The sequence below is a fragment of the Staurois parvus genome, unplaced genomic scaffold, assembly GCF_062004578.1.
Source record: "Staurois parvus isolate SC_StPar_1 unplaced genomic scaffold, SC_StPar_1.0 ptg000327l, whole genome shotgun sequence".
NCBI classification, from domain to species: domain Eukaryota; kingdom Metazoa; phylum Chordata; class Amphibia; order Anura; family Ranidae; genus Staurois; species Staurois parvus.
Genome location: NW_028318123.1, coordinates 4555214 through 4572254, shown reverse-complemented (window position 1 = coordinate 4572254; position 17041 = coordinate 4555214). Strand labels below are relative to the sequence as shown.

Here is a 17041-nt window from a genome sequence, read left to right as displayed (position 1 = left end):
TAAACATTTTTTTTTTTAAATTATAATTTTTGGTTATAAACGAATTTGTGTTTTTTGTTTTTTTTTCCCTAAAAAGATAGATTAATACATTTTGGCTATAATTTATGAAGAAATATTATTTGCAAAATTTTATAAGAAAAACACTTTTTCATTTATAGAGCAAAAAAAAAAAAAACCCCAGTGGTGAATAAAAACCACCAAAATTAAGTTTTATCGGTCTTAAAATAAAGGTAAAAAATGTATATGGGTACAGTGTTGCATGACCGCGCGATTTTCATTCAAAGTGTGATAGCACTGAAAGCTGAAAATTGGCCTGGACTGGAAGGGGGTGAAAGTGTCCGGACTTGAAGTGGTTAAGTGGCATTTAAGCAACGACCTCATAACAGCCCTTCAATGTCTGCCATGACTATTACAATAGGCACAACACAGTGCAATAAACACAGGAGCGGTAGCGTTGTGTTAAAATTTAAGCAGCATCTCACTATTATGATGCATTGATGCTTACCAGCCACCTGCAATAATAACTCAACTTAACCGCGTCTATAGCATTTATGGCATTAATGAAGCATTTATAAAGTGTTTGCTGGGTGCTGAGGGAGAGGCAGTGGAGGTTCCTGTATCCCAGAATTCCCTGGGAAATAATAGAGAACAAAGGACAAAGCAACTCTAGCCACTTTCTGCTTGTAAAGAGCAGCTGTGTGGTAACACCACTGGCTTCTGTGTGCAGGCAAATGCATCAAGTCAGCCAGCAACATTGACAGTGCCAGGCAGGAGCAGAGGCCGTGAGCATTATGGTCAGTGGCAAAGATTCTTGTGTCAGCAAGAGACATCTCCAGCAAGTATCGGAACACGGAAAGGACAGTGCCAGCGAGTAGCAGTACACAGAAAGGACAGTGCCAACGAGTGTCGGTACACGGAAGGGACAGTGCCAACGAGTGTCGGTACACGGAAGGGACAGTGCCAACGAGTGTCGGTACACGGAAGGGACAGTGCCAACGAGTGTCGGTACACGGAAGGGACAGTGCCAACGAGTGTCGGTACACGGAAGAGACAGTGCCAACGAGTGTCGGTACACGGAAGGGACAGTGCCAGCGAGTGCCAATACACGGAAGGGACAGTGCCAGCGAGTGCCAATACACGGAAGGGACAGTGCCAGCGAGTGCCAATACACGGAAGGGACAGTGCCAGCGAGTGCCGGTACACGGAAGGGACAGTGCCAGCGAGGGTCGGTACACGGAAGGGACAGTGCCAGCGAGGGTCGGTACACGGAAGGGACAGTGCCAGCGAGGGTCGGTACACGGAAGGGACAGTGCCAACGAGTGTCGGTACACGGAAGGGACAGTGCCAGCGAGTGCCAATACACGGAAGGGACAGTGCCAGCGAGTGCCGGTACACGGAAGGGACAGTGCCAGCGAGTGCCGGTACACGGAAGGGACAGTGCCAGCGAGTGCCGGTACACGGAAGGGACAGTGCCAGCGAGGGTCGGTACACGGAAGGGACAGTGCCAGCGAGGGTCGGTACACGGAAGGGACAGTGCCAGCGAGGGTCGGTACACGGAAGGGACAGTGCCAGCGAGGGTCGGTACACGGAAGGGACAGTGCCAGCGAGGGTCGGTACACGGAAGGGACAGTGCCAGCGAGGGTCGGTACACGGAAGGGACAGTGCCAGCGAGGGTCGGTACACGGAAGGGACAGTGCCAGCGAGGGTCAGTACACGGAAGGGACAGTGCCAGCGAGGGTCGGTACACGGAAGGGACAGTGCCAGCGAGGGTCGGTACACGGAAGGGACAGTGCCAGCGAGGGTCGGTACACGGAAGGGACAGTGCCAGCGAGGGTCGGTACACGGAAGGGACAGTGCCAGCGAGGGTCGGTACACGGAAGGGACAGTGCCAGCGAGGGTCGGTACACGGAAGGGACAGTGCCAGCGAGGGTCGGTACACGGAAGGGACAGTGCCAGCGAGGGTCGGTACACGGAAGGGACAGTGCCAGCGAGGGTCGGTACACGGAAGGGACAGTGCCAGCGAGGGTCGGTACACGGAAGGGACAGTGCCAGCGAGGGTCGGTACACGGAAGGGACAGTGCCAGCGAGGGTCGGTACACGGAAGGGACAGTGCCAGCGAGGGTCGGTACACGGAAGGGACAGTGCCAGCGAGGGTCGGTACACGGAAGGGACAGTGCCAGCGAGGGTCGGTACACGGAAGGGACAGTGCCAGCGAGTGTCGGTACACGGAAGGGACAGTGCCAGCGAGTGTCGGTACACGGAAGGGACAGTGCCAGCTAGTGTCGGTACACGGAAGGGACAGTGCCAGCGAGTGTCGGTACACGGAAGGGACAGTGCCAGCGAGTGTCGGTACACGGAAGGGACAGTCCCAGCGAGTGACATGGAGGCTGATAATAATCTGCTGTATAAAGTCTTATAGTAGAGGTGGAACAACACCCTGAATTATATAACCCAAGTACCTTAAGCTATTGTGAAGAAAAAAAAACAAAAAAAACAAAACACAACACACGTATGGCAACAACTCACCAAGCTGGTATTATCCTTCGATGGGGAGTTGGACCAAGTACCGTGTCAGAGATCAAAGTTTATAAATCCACCTTTCAGAGAATTCACAAAAATGCCCGATATCACACCACAACCTAACCAGCCTCAAAGTAGACAATGTCCTTTACTTCACTTCCCCTTTAAGCACTTCCCACTAGAAAAAAAACACTTTCATTGGCATTTATCAAGCATTCTTGATGCTTTTGCAATACTTTAAAAACACAACAAAAATGTGTCATTGCTATAGGAGTGTGATCGTTGCTTCATAAGCAGCACACATGCAAATGAGCCCTAAAAAATATAAGCCTAAGCTTAGGTAGAAATAAAAAAAAAAAAAAAATCAACACAAGAAAGGTACTTGCATTTAATTAGAAGTGTTCCTTGTGCTGGTACCAGCTTTCCTAGTTGAAATCCGAAGTCCTCTACTCCCCCTCCACCAATACTCTGCAGGTGTAATCTGAGTGGTACTGAGGGGGTTCATACAAGTTACGGACATACAGTATCAGATGCACTAATCAACGTGCCAACTATCCTTGCCCTTTCAGCCCCCCTCCTCTATTCACAGAAGGCATACTATAGCCTCCATGAATGAAAAGCGCTCTATGAATGGAAGAAGCCATTCTCTCATTTATCCACTCATCCTCCATTCAAAGATCGCTTTTCACAACATCTAAGGACTGGTAAGCAGCAGTATATAAAATTTTTGTTCTTAGGTTTAGATATACTTTAAAGTCTGTACAATCTTCTTTAGATATACAAATTACTATTTAGTGCAATGCATTGGGCAGGAATTTAATGAACTATTCATGAAGAACCTTACACTACAGTAAAGTTATTACTTATACGTACAGCTAAAATAGACTTTGTAGAGATTCTGTTGTCAGATATTAATTTGAGTGGCCACTATAAGGATAGGATTGGAGATTTCCCTCTTGGAGTCATAGACGGCAGTAAAGACCTGACAGGAGATCAAACCTCATCTCCTTTTACCTAGAGCATTTGGGCAGAATTCCCTATATAGGGAGAGAGAAAAGACTGTACTAGGCAGAGACTATAAACATAGCATCAATGCAGCAGAGCACCATCAAGAAAAAAGTTATATGGAAAAAATAATACATAAAATATTAATACATACATAAGGAATTTATTGCTAAATTTATCTACCATTAAAACCTTAAATCATGCACTTAGGAATGCATACTATATGCTTTTAGCAAACTGCCCTTTGGATGATGCCATATTAAAGTTAAAGTCTGCCAAAACTTCTTTGTTTAGAATGGACATGTTCCAATTCTTCATGACTGTTGCATGTTCAGTGCAGTTGCTATGGTGCTCGAAGAGGAATTATTCTCACTTACCTTTGGCAAAAATGGCAATTAAGAGCAAATAATTGCTACTAAGATTAGGTCACATTTCTCATTGACATGTCAGTATCTAAAAAGCACTCCTCCCTATTGCTAACTGCACGGGACTGGGAAACTGACAGCTGGGTATACATGAGTTACTGTACACAACAGTATATAATTAATGTGCCTTTCATTGTCTCATAAACCCCGAGCTCCAACGTTACCTGTAGCTATAATTTGGTCATAGTTGTAATAGAACTATAATTAACAGTAAAACAAAAGAAAAATAGTCACGAGTTGTCAAATGGATTTATACAAGAGTGTTAAATGAAATGGAAAATATATCCAAGTTGGCTAAACTTTAAACGAGTTTAACATATATACATAGGGAGAATCCTGTCAATGTGTACTGAAAGGTGGAAAAAGTAGTAGAATGTTTCAAATTAAGTATGTTCCCTGAAAAAACAAATAATGCTATAAAATACACTAGGCCAGCCATTCTCAACCAAGGTTCCATGGGACCCTAGTGATCCTCCAGACGTTGTTAGGGGTTCCTTGAGCTGTGCCCGACTGACCTCCAATCTGATGCATAATTCCAAGTTCACCGTCACTAGGCAGATCTTTTTTACTTGGCTGTAAGGGTGACATTCTGACCACCACTGTAAGGCTCCTTTCACGGGGAGCAGAGTCTATTTCGATCAGCAGAGGAGTTGTGTGCAAATTCCCTTCTAAAACAGAGCTGAACTGGATGAATTTCTGTTTTTAGAGATCCGTGCCCATTCAGTTTGCGCCTGGTGGATCCATGACAGCTCTATCGGTGGCCAGATATAAACAGACTCTGGTAACCGCTTACATCAGGTTACCTACAATCTGTCATGTTTAGGTCCTGTGTTCTTTTCGGGGGTTTTTCCTGACCTGGGTCGACTCAGAGGTAGGTGGGTGCAAACGGTCCATTTATATCCACTTGTCCATAGTACTGCATATAGCTTTGAATCAGATCCACCTCAAAAACTGACAGGCAGACCTGATTGAAATGCCTGTGCAAAAGGGGGCTAAGGGGGGATTCCTTCCCACTGACCACCAATATAGCATTCTGCCCACATACCCCCAATAATTAATTTTAGCATAAGCTCCCTGAGACCTCAAAATTATTTCAAGGGTTCTTCTAGGATAAATAGGTTGAGAAAGACTGCATTATGCCACATAAAAGTTTCAGAAAAGGAATGCAGATGTGTAGCCCGTGGATTTGAAAATGGATGGATTCCAAAGTTCAAGCAAACATTTATTTCCCTAGCAAACATTGCAGAACAGCAAGCAAATGAAAAAGGTTTAAGGCTAGTATACTATACAACTAAAACATGAGTAAAGGAACATACAAATGAAATCAAAAGCTGGTCAGACCAATCTAGGTGCCAACTAGTTGCTATGGGTCATGTTCTTTGACAAACACCTATAGGAAAGACTAAGAAATGTAACCATAAATGTAGACCTAAAGTCTAAAAGGAAGTCGCAGTCATTGCAATAGTTCATATGCACTTACAAATAAGTAAAAACATTTTTTTAAAAAGCACCTTCATTGTAAATCAGCAACTGAGGATTACCCCCACCACCGCCCCATGGCATCCGCCGTAGTAGCAGGGGGTGAATGTTCAATGTCAACTATAAAAAACTGTGCAGGCCCCTCCAGCTGTGATTAGGCTCCTGATCATTAAGGGACCAGGCCGGGGTCCCCTATGCTTGACTGCATCACTGCAGTTGTAAGGCCACAACAGTAGTTAAACATACCAGTTTTACAGAGCGTACTGAGTTGAGGTGCTGCAAGAGATCCTCCACCACGGACAGGAATAATTGGTGCCCCACAGATACCCTATTCTTTTGCATGTGATCTGTCAAGCATAGGACTGGACATGTGGGGAGCATCACTGCCCTGTGACCTCTAAACCCTTAGCTAGAAGAGTGGCCATAACAACTCATACTCAACCTGGAAGAAATACATGCATCAACATGCGTAGGACTTACACAACTTCTAGAAAGAGGAACAAGATACATGACCAGTCCTATGGGATTTCCCACAGTATAGCAGGTCATGCAGTAAATTGCATCCTTTCCGAAATTACAAATCTTGGACGTAATTAATTATTTTACATCTCCGCAAACTGGGCTTTCTCTTTACCATAAAAATATCTAAGCCCGCTTTGCTATCATTCATTTATATTTCTATAGCACATTTCTTCTTGGGGACTCATAATGACATGTCTGCTGTTGGGACAGATGATAAGGTGGCAGTCTTGGCTTGGTGAAATATCATACTAAGATCAATTTACAGGAGCTAATTAACCTACCAGCATGTCTTTGGATTGTGGGATGGAACCAGAGTACTTAGAAGAAACCCCCACAAGCTCAAGAACATGCAAAATCCATGCAGGTAGTGTCCTGACCAGGACTCAAACCAAGAACCCCAGTGCTGCAAAGCAGAGGTTGTAACCACTAAGCCACTCTGCTTTGAAGTGTTACTAAAACCAGGACCCTGCATTGATTATATCTGGTCTCCCACAGTACACAGAACATGGAAATCCAATTATTTTAGTAAATATAAACTGCTAAATACTTTTCTCATCAGCAGTTACACCAGTCTTGTGACTTCAATCAGTGTCCAGCAGAGCAATGGTTACAACTTGTAGGAGGAGTTTTCATTCTCCCCTGATTGTCCAGGCTGCAGGACCCCTTACCCTATGTCTAGACAGCGCTGATTGGCCCTGTGCTGATCACATGCACTCTCCCAAGAAAAAAAAAACTCTAGTAATACACACTAAGCTGAACGTGTGCAGCTTTCCTTCAAGGCTCTGTTCTATCAGCAGATGAATTGGGGACAGTAGAAGAGGAGGATCAGAGAAGACAGGACTAAACATCCTTTTTACACAATGCAGAGGATTAACCCCTTATGTTCCATAGTGAGTATAACAAGCATGCTTTACTGCATATACAGACTGATTTTACTGTTGTGGGTTTAGCAGCACTTTAAGCTTTACTGAGAGCAGAGCTGGCATTCAACCTACATGCAGGCTGCCTACGTTTTTGCGTCTGCATCCACCTAGAGCAGCGTATGGACAACCCACAGAAGTGTATGCAGACACAGCTGCTGCACAGATCAATGCATATATTTGCCAGCAAACCATGGATTATTCATTTATTTATTTATTTCAGGTACTTATATAGTACTGTCAATTTACGCAGCGCTTTACATATATATTGTACATTCACATCAGTCCCTAACTCTCAAGGGGCGTACAATCTAAGGTCCCTAACTCACATTCGTATACAAGGGCCAATTTAGACAGGATCCAATTAACCTACCAACATGTCTTTGGAGTGTGGGAGGAAACCCACGCAGGCAAGGGGGAGAAAATGCAAACTCCAGGCAGGAGGTTCCGCGGCGGGTATTTGAACCAATGACCCTAGTACTGCCAGGCGGAAGTGCTAACCATTTAGCCACTGTGCTGGATGGATGATCTAGTATCGTCCGAAACATTTACGAAAAAATGATCACATCACAAAAGGACAAAATGAAAGGTTTCGGACACCTTTGGCAGACGTGATCTACAGACACAGCTGCATGTCATAATTTGACAGCCAGGCATAGTGGCTGCATGGCCCCAAACACACACGGTCTGCGTTCTGGGCCATGAAACTACTCCTGCTCAGAATCCTGCAAGGATTTTGCATGTTATTCCTATGTCAGTGGGAGGTTTCCTCTGGATACGTTGGGTGGCATGGATGATGGGTGCCAGTGTCTGTGTGAACGAAGCCTTACATATGTCCCCCTCAAAGCTCCAGAACACTTGACAGGCCAGTTACCATACTTTTAAATTGCCCCTGGTCACATTTGAGCATACAGGCACCTGTAGTTCAATGCCTAAAGCTTGAAAAGGTACATGAGCTACTTTTGAAGCATAATTCGGCATTTTGAGCCACACAGACTTCAATAGCAGCCAGTGAAAAAAAAACAAAAAAAAAAAAACGCACGCTTTATAGGAGCTCCTATTATAAAACTCTGAGGACAAAAACGTGGGATCCTGCTCCAAAGAAGCTCCTGTAGAGCACTTCTCTCCTAAAACATGCAAAAAAAAAAAAAAGCACAAAAGATCACCAAAAAAGCCTCAAAACCACCTACGTACACTATGCTCATGTGTAAATGGAGATTGAAATTAAAATTGGCTACTTGGCTCCTCGTTTTTGTTAACCCCTCCAAAAGCACCTCAAAATGTTTTTTTAAATTAGATTTTTCCATATAAATTCAGCTAAAACATCCATAAAATGCCAGCTATTCCAATGAATGACTAAAAAAAAATTATTACCGGGAACACGCAGTTTCAGCACTGGAAGCAAAATAATTATTTTCTAACCTCCGAAGGGATATTTGCAGGCAAGCAATCCAAGGCTAAGGCAAATAGTTCAAAATATCAGAAATGAAAATGATGCCACGACCAGAGGAATGATCATACAATTTAAATGAGCGGCTATTTATTTCAGCAGGTGGGAACAACGTGGTATGAACACAGTCTCCCATCCCTGTAGTAGATGCCCTTTACAACGCTGTTATATGTGCAAATTGTTCCAAAATGAATAGAAGGGGGACCGTAGTAGCAATAAATGTAATCACATAATGATTTACTAACTGCTAAAACCAATGGCAAATACTCCATGCTCTTACTACTTGACCTCTGTGGCTTTTGATACTGTTGACCATCCCCTCCTCCTCAAAAAACTCCACTCTCTTGGACTTTGAGACTCTGCTCTCTCCTGGTTCTCCTCCTACCTATTGCAGCGCTCCTTCAGTGTTACCTATAACTCTGTCTTCTCCACTCCCTCTTTCTGTTGATGTCCCTCAAGGTTCTGTCCTTGGACCCCTCCTCTTCTCTATCTACACCTCCTCCCTTGGTCACTTGATAAACTCCCATGGCTTCAAGTACCATCTGTATGCTGATGACACACAAATCTATCTTTCTACTTCTCACCCCTTCAGTCTCTTCTCACATTACTATCTTGCTAAGCGACATATCGGCATGGATGTCACTCCACTTCCTCAAACTCAATCTTTGCGAAAACAGAGCTCATACTATTCCCCCTAGCCCGTGCCCCCTCCCCTGACTTCTCCATCAAGATCAATAACACAACCACCAGTCCATCCCCTCATGCCAGGGTGCTAGGTGTATTCCTAGACTCCCATCTGTTCTTTCAGTCCCAAATCCAATCGCTGTCCAAATCTCCGCAACGTCCCCAAGATATGCCCCTTTTTAACCATTGAAACCACTAAGCAACGTATTCACTCCCTTGTTATATCTCACCTTGACTATTGTAACTCCCTCCTCATTGGCCTACCCAGTCGCAGGCTATTTCCTCTTCAGTCTATCATGAATGCTGCTTCCAGACTCATCCACCTTACTAACCGTTCTGTATCCGCCACCCCTCTCTGCCAATCCCTCCACTGGCTTCCCATTGCCCAATGGATAAAATTCAAAACATTAACAATAACATATAAAGCCATTTATAACTCTGCCCCAAATTACATCACCAATCTAGTCTGCAAATATCACCCAAACCGTCTTCTCTGCTCCTCCCAAGACCTCCTGCTCTCTAGCTCACTTGTCTCCTCCTCTCATGCTCCTCTCCAGGACTTCTCCATGGCCTCCCCCATACTCTGGAACTCTCTACCCCAATCTGTCTATCACCTACTCTGTCCACACTAAAGTGATCATTGAAAACACATCTCTTCAGGGAAGTCTATCCTGCCTTCAGCTAACAACCGAATCTTCTATTTCTCCCATCAGTTCATCCCCCACAGTTATTAACTTTTGTTCCAACAGCCCCTCCCTATTAGATTGTAAGCTACACGGAGCAGGGCGCTCCTAACCCTCCTGTATTGAACTGTATGGTTGTCGTATTGTCTCCTTTTATATTGTAAAGCGCTGAGCAAACTGTTGACAATTAATGAATCCTGTATGATGATAATAATAATAATAATAATAATAATATGTTCAATATTGATCTAACAGAAAAAAATAATAGATCAATGAATCTGATCTCCACCTTCTGCTATACAAGTGAAATGAACAAAGCTATTTTGGCAGCCTTGTTAGCCAATTGTGTGTGACGGCAGAAATAACACTTGTTGTATTGATTGATGTTGCACAGTTTTCACCTCCATTAATTCTACTGGAACAGAAGAGAAGACACATGTGTAGGTTTCTATATAGCATGGCTGGTGTCGCAGTTATATATTACCTGCCCACATAAAGACCACTGAATTCAGAGAAATACATAAAAATACAGCATTGCTATAATTATCATAAAAACACAACATTACATTGGAACTCAGAAAATAGGAGGATGAGTTAGGAAAACTGCAACAAATGAAGAAGGGAACTATGCCCATATCAACAATCAGGCTTTACCTTTTAAAGTGGTTGTAAACCTCTGACATGAAATATGAACAAAGCATATCCCTCTATAGATTGGATTTGTTTCATTCAAGAGCACTATGTGTCATTTCTGTCTGTTGCTTCGTTCCTCTGCTATCAGCATGAATCACTTTTGACAAGTTTTCCTGACCCCCCCAAAAAATAAAATGGTGACAGGGAAGGGACCTCCAGCAGATTGACAGCCTCAGCTCTGTTTCTGTGAACTGTGTGAGGGGGTGTGTCTCTTTCCTCCAATCAGCCCTCAGAGCTCCCTCACTGGTCTCTGCAGAGCATAGTTTCAGCTCTCCACAACCTTATTTCTGAAATATCAGACAAGCTTTATAAATTCAGCACTTTAAACGTCTGCAGAGAAGAGAAGACTGCAGATAGACAAGTACAACTTATATGGAGGATTTCTTTCATCTCTGTGTATTACCTGAGGCCAGTTACTTCACTGGGTATAAGTGACGGTTCACATATATGCGGATTGGATGCAGTTTGAACCGCATTCAATCTGCATGACATGTGAGAGAACAGTGCTTCCTATTGTGCCTGTTCACATATCTGGTGCACTGGTGGTACGGATTCAGTGCAGTTTGAAAAAGAGTCCTGCACGATTTCTGAGCAGTGCCTTCAGGTTCAGGTGCGGATGACAGGCTATTGACTTCTATGGTAACCATTTTTAAACCGCATATGTGTGAACAGGATAAAATCCTTACCTGAACCTGATGTAAACCTGATCTGAACCGCTAAACAACTACAGTATTCTGTCAATTAGCTGTGAAACCTGAGCTTCGATCCGCACTGCACATACGCGAATCAGCTCTAAGGGTTTACAACCACTTTAATTCTGTAACCTGCAAAAGGGAAATCAACCTCTTCATGGGAGGCAATGCAGCTTCTACAGTATATCTTGTGATTGGCTCTCACAGTGATCACATGGCTGGAAGACCATCCCACTGGCTCCCAATCAGAAGCTGTGAGTAAGAGCTATCAGTGACAGCTTGGTCAACATGCTGGAAGTGCATTCTAGGTACACAAACTCATGCCACCGTGGAAACATATGTGCGGCAGCAGGGTGTTCAAGGCCCCCAACTCTGCTACTGCATATATGTGTTTCATGGTCAGTAAGAGGTCAATGCATTGGTGGGCAACTGCAGCCACCCAGCTGTTGTGGAACTACATGTCCCATGAGGCATTGCAAAAGTGACAGTTACAAGCATGACTCCCAGAGGCATAGGCATGATGGGGCTTGTAGTTCTACAACAGCTGGAGGGCCACAGTTGCCCACTCCTGGTTTAATGGCTCAAATGTGAACGGTTACTATGGCCACCACCATCACTGCTCTGTGCTCATTCTCAAAAATTGGAGGACAAGTCTTTGCTGCCCCGATACCAATATCCTTAGAACAAAATTCCAGACAAAAAAATAACACGATAAAATGAATAGCCCAATTAAAGGTCCAATAACAAAATGTAGCTGCAATATTCTGCTTCAAGCCAGAGACTGCCCTGCAGAACATTTTTTTGGCAGTTAGATCCCCTCAGTGTGCTGGCCAGCACCATTTAACCCTCTTCCTCTGAGCCTAGGTCACCATGAACCCGCTCCCAGCCTGTGACTGGACAGTGAAAGGAGAAGCAGCACAGTGATGAGCTCATCTGCCACTCTGCTTTCTCCTCCTATCAGCATATTTATTGTCATCACATGGCTTTGTGCTGCTTCTCTTTCTCACACTGCTGTACAGGGTCTGCAAGAAGCTGATACAGGTCACATTTAAGGCTCCATTTACACTAAGCTGAGCGTTTTTTCAAGCATTTTTTGAAGCGTCTTTGAGCGTTTCGTTTTTGCTATGGCCAATAGAAATAGAAATAGCTGCTGTTTGAGCTGAACACGTCTGAACAAACACTTGAAAAAATGCTCATGCCCACTGTTCAGGCGTTTTCCATTCAGATCTATGGAGACAAAATGCTCTTATCAGCCTGAAAAGTAGCTCAAGTACTTTTTTGAGCGACAGGCATTTTGCTACAGACAACAGAACGCTCAAGTGTGAACAGAGGCCTTTGGAAATAATGGGATTTTACTTGTTGAGCGTTTTTGAGCATCAAGCTTCGAGCTGTAAAATGCTCAAGTGTGAGCGGGGTCCAATTCCTTACACTCACATTTAAGAAATGCATTTGATATACAGTTGTGCTTAAAAGTTTGCATACCCTGACAGAAATTGTAAACGTTTGGCATTGATATTGAAAATACGACTGATCATGCCAAAAAATGCTCTTTTATTGAAGGCTGATGATCATATGAAGCCATTTATTATCAAATAGTTGTTTGGCTCCTTTTTAAATCATAATGATAACAGAAATCACCCAAATGGCTGTGGTCAAAAGTTTACATACCCTGGAATGTTTGGTCTTAGTGCAGACACACAAGGTGACACACACGGGTTAAAATGCCAATTAGAGGTTAATGTCCCACATCTGTGGCTTTTTAAATTGCAATTAGAGTCAGTGTATAAATAGTCAATGAGTTTGTTAGCTCTTACGTGGAAGCACTGACTGGGCTAGATACTGAGCCATGGGGATCAGAAAAGAACTGTCAGAAGTCCTGCGTAACAAGGTAATGGAACTTTATAAAGATGGAAAAGGACATAAAAAGATGTCCAAAGCCCTGAATATGCCAGTCAGTACTGATAAATCACCTATTAAGAAGTAGAAAGTTCGGGGATCTCTTGATACCAAGCCAAGGTCAGGTAGGCCAAGAAAGATTGCAGCCATAACTGACAGAAGAATTGTTTGGGATACAAAAGGGAAACCCATAGGTAACCACAAGAAAAATACAGGCTGCTCTGGAAAATGATAGTGTGGTTGTTTTTAAGGAGTACAATACAGTGATACTTGAACAAAAATGAGCTGCATGGTTGAGGTGCCAGAAAGAAGCTTTTACTGCAATGCCACAAAAAAGCCTGGTTACAATATACATGACAACACCTTGACATGCCTAACCAGGCCTTTTTGTGTCATTGATGCAGTAAAGGCTTCTTTCTGGCACCTCCATGCAGCTCATTTTTGTTCAAGTGTCATCATATTGTGCTCCTTCAAAACAACCACACTGTCTTTTTCCAGAGCAGCCTGTATTTTTCTTGTGGTTACCTATGGGTTTCCCTTTGTATCCCGAACATTTCTTCTGGCAGTTGTGGCTGAAATCTTTCTTGGTCTACTTGTACTTGGCTTGGTATCAAGAGATCCCAGAACTTTCCACTTCTTAATAGGTGATTTAATAGTACTGATTGGCATAGTCAAGGCTTTGGCCATCTTTTTGTCCTTTTCCATCTCTATAAACTTCCATTACCTTGTTACACAGGACTTTTGACAGTTCTTTTCTGATCCCCATGGCTCAGTATCTAGCCCAGTCAGCGCTTCCATGTAAGAGCTAACAAAACTCATTGACTATTTATACACAGACACTAATTGCAATTTAAAAAGCCACAGATGTGGGACATTAACCTCTAACTAGCATTTTAACCCATGTGTGTCACCTTGTGTGTCTGTACCAAGGCCAAACATTCCAGGGTATGTAAACTTTTGATCATGGCCATTTGGGTGATTTCTGTTATTATTATGATTTTAAAAGGAGCAAAAACAACTATTTGATAATAAATGGCTTCATATGATCATCATCCTTCAATAAAAGAGCATTTTTTGGCATGATCAGTCATATTTTCAATATCAATGCCATAATGTCACAATTTCTGCCAGGGTATGTAAACTTTTGAGCACAAATGAATTATAAATACAGAGCTGCACTATTTTGTGTCGTTTCCAGAGAAAACAAAAATCCTTCTGTGCAGTGGACTCTAGTGCTATACTGCTCGTTTAGGTCGGGGATGCTAGAAAAAGCAGTTTTACTTACCTGATCCTCCAGCAGCCAGCACTCTCCTCTACTCCCCTACACTCCAGTAGAGGACTGTCCCTTGCCGTCATCACATCCAATACAGGGCTATGGGCTCTGCATTGGACTTGATAATGTCAGAGGACCTTAACACAGGGTAGGAGAGGCTGCAGGGACCAGTCTAATAGCCTGGAGGGAGCCTGTGAAAACGGAGGATCAGGGTAAGTAAATATGCTTTTTCGTGGCGCCCCCCCGAGACCTATACAAGCATTTTACCCATGCAGTGCGGGGACATCCCCACAACAAGGGAGACTGTTTCCTTTCCCTGGAGTCCAGTTTTAAAAGACTACTCCAGCTTTACCAAAAAACTGTCTATACCAAAAATATGGGGTGTAACCCATAGCAACCACTGTACATGGAGATCTGATTGGTTGCCAAAAAGCTTGTCTATGCAGATAAGGGGTGTCTGTAGATAAAAACAAACTGTGAACCTTTGACTAAAGTTGAAGAATGCCCTTGCTATAGGTGTAGGCCATTTATGTACCTCATGAAGCCTGACTGGAAAACCCTGAGATAGCATCATCCTATCCTGCCTTGTTGCTAGGATGTTGCTAAGAGACTCCTAGCTGTTACTGTTCACCATCACAGGAGTGAGCACTAAAACTTTGAGGTCCTCAAGGAAGAGAAACATTTGAGGGGGCTTGAATCAAAGAAAGAGTTCACTCCTGTGATGGTGGAGGTGAACAGTAATGCCCCATACACACAATAAAAAATCTGTCCGAAATTGTTTGTACGAGGACCGATCGTCCGATAATCGGATCGTTAGTATATAGCTTTCGAGAGTGGATCACGACAATTCGTGCGACGATATCTGAAGGGACAAGTGCGAAAATCTTTCTCGTACGATACCAGACCGTACGATTTTTGTTTACTCAGTACAGCAGTTGTCCAAAAATACAATACAAATACATGAGATCAGTTTCAAAATTATTTTCTTTCGTACGAGGATTTTCATATGTGTAGTAACCTTTCAATTTTGATGTGAGACTAGCAGGTGAAAAAAAAAAAAAAAAAAGGATGATCGTTTGTCCGATATTCTCATCGTGTGTACGGGGCTTAACCGCTGGGCATCTCTTGGCAACATCCTAGGAGTTTTCCAGTCCGGCTTCACAAGGTATATAAATGGCCTACACCTATAGTAAGGCCATTATTCAACTTTGGTCAAATCTGCACAGTTTGCTTTTGTCCGCAGAGGCCCCTTATCTGCACAGGCAGTATTTTGGTAAAGGTGAACTAACTCTTTAAAGACTTTCTGAACAAACCAGTGCAAAGCGCTCTGACGGACAGCAAAGTGCGGTAACCCATAGCAACCAGTCAGATCGCTGTTTTCAATGGTTGCTATGGGTTACACTTCCTTGGACATAACGGCACCTGTGTCTCATGACATACCCCATTAGGTATCTCCCGCTTAGACACAACTTGCCCGCATCTGCTGTGGAGGTTCACAATGCAATCCACAGAAATGTCTGTCCTAAAGCTAAAGTCTGTGGGTGATCCATGAAACAATGGGCATGGGAAATGATCTTGGATCCTGCGGGAAGGGTAATAAAAGGGTTGTGATTTGACGGGGATGTCCATGTATTTCACGCCGAAGAAAGAGCTGTGACGGGGAGCCAGCAGAGATGAAGCATGTTAAAAATAGTTTGTCCATAGGAGCCAATGTATGGATGACAATAGACTGCAACACATGCCATGGCAGCATTACTCATTGTACCCAGCAATACAGAGGAGGAGGATGCATCTGCTGGAGGAATAACCCCCATCATCATCATCCCCCCCAGACCATATCATCAAAGTACACAGTGACAGGGATCTGTCCACATCTTCTCCCCCATGGATGATGAGATCATACAGGATGAGGCCAGGACATGCTGTGCCATGGTGGGCTCTGACTCTGCAGAGGGGGATCCATACAGACAGACGGACATATATAGATATATAATATATATATAGATCACAGTGATCAGCCTGGCAGGATGCTAATCAGTGACAGATCATGGAGGGGGGGGTGTCAGGTGTCCTGTTGCAGATGTGAGGGGGCGGTCATGGCTGTGATAAGAATAGGGGGGATCTATAGGAAAGGTAGGGGTGATCCCACACACAGGAGGGGGGAGCAGGGCAGGAAACCCCCATCTCCCATCACCGCTGCCCAATGCTGTCACTCACCTGTGCCCGTGCCGCTCTCCGTACCTCCCTCCTCTCCGATCCTCTGCCGCTGTTTTCCTTTCGGGTATCTACTCAATATCACCAGCTAGGAAAAAACGACAAGCCACGCCTACCGCCGCTCTAGCCACTCCTCAGACACGCCAATCATACACGCCCCTCTGCGCCAACACCTGCCCACTTCTTCCTGCAAAGAAGCGTCCTGAAAGAGCGCCACCAATCACAGCATTGGAACCAGGACAGGCCGTTCACTGACAGTTAAGGTGACCAATAGAGATGGCAGAGAGGCGGTCTTTGTAAGGGGCGGGAAATACAGCAGGTGTGGAATGCGGAGGGACGGGATAGGCAAGAAGAATTTACAGGCGGAGAATCTCGGGTCTCCCAGGCAACGAGCCATGGGGGCGTGAGCGTATGGTCGTGGTTGACAGGCCGGGGCGTGGCTAGCGTGTGACACGCCCGTTTCATACAGTAATGACATCTCGGCGCACAGGATACGCTACATCACACATATGTAGAAGCCCCCACATAGATCGTTACTGATACATGAACACTAACAAGACACGCAGCCAGCCATCTGATACCTCC

The 17041-nt window shown here is 44.3% G+C and overlaps 1 protein-coding gene across 4 annotated transcripts in view; it reads right to left on the bottom strand.

The window, feature by feature from the left end:
• CDKL5 (cyclin dependent kinase like 5) overlaps positions 1–16573 on the bottom strand; it is a 434956-nt gene extending 418383 nt beyond the window's left edge. For all 4 annotated transcript variants that reach the window (XM_089683897.1, XM_089683900.1, XM_089683898.1 and 1 more), the window contains exon 1: positions 16460–16573. The gene's annotated coding sequence lies outside the window, so the exon portion shown is untranslated. The remainder of the gene's footprint in view (positions 1–16459) is intronic.
• Between the last annotated feature and the right edge of the window lie 468 nt (positions 16574–17041).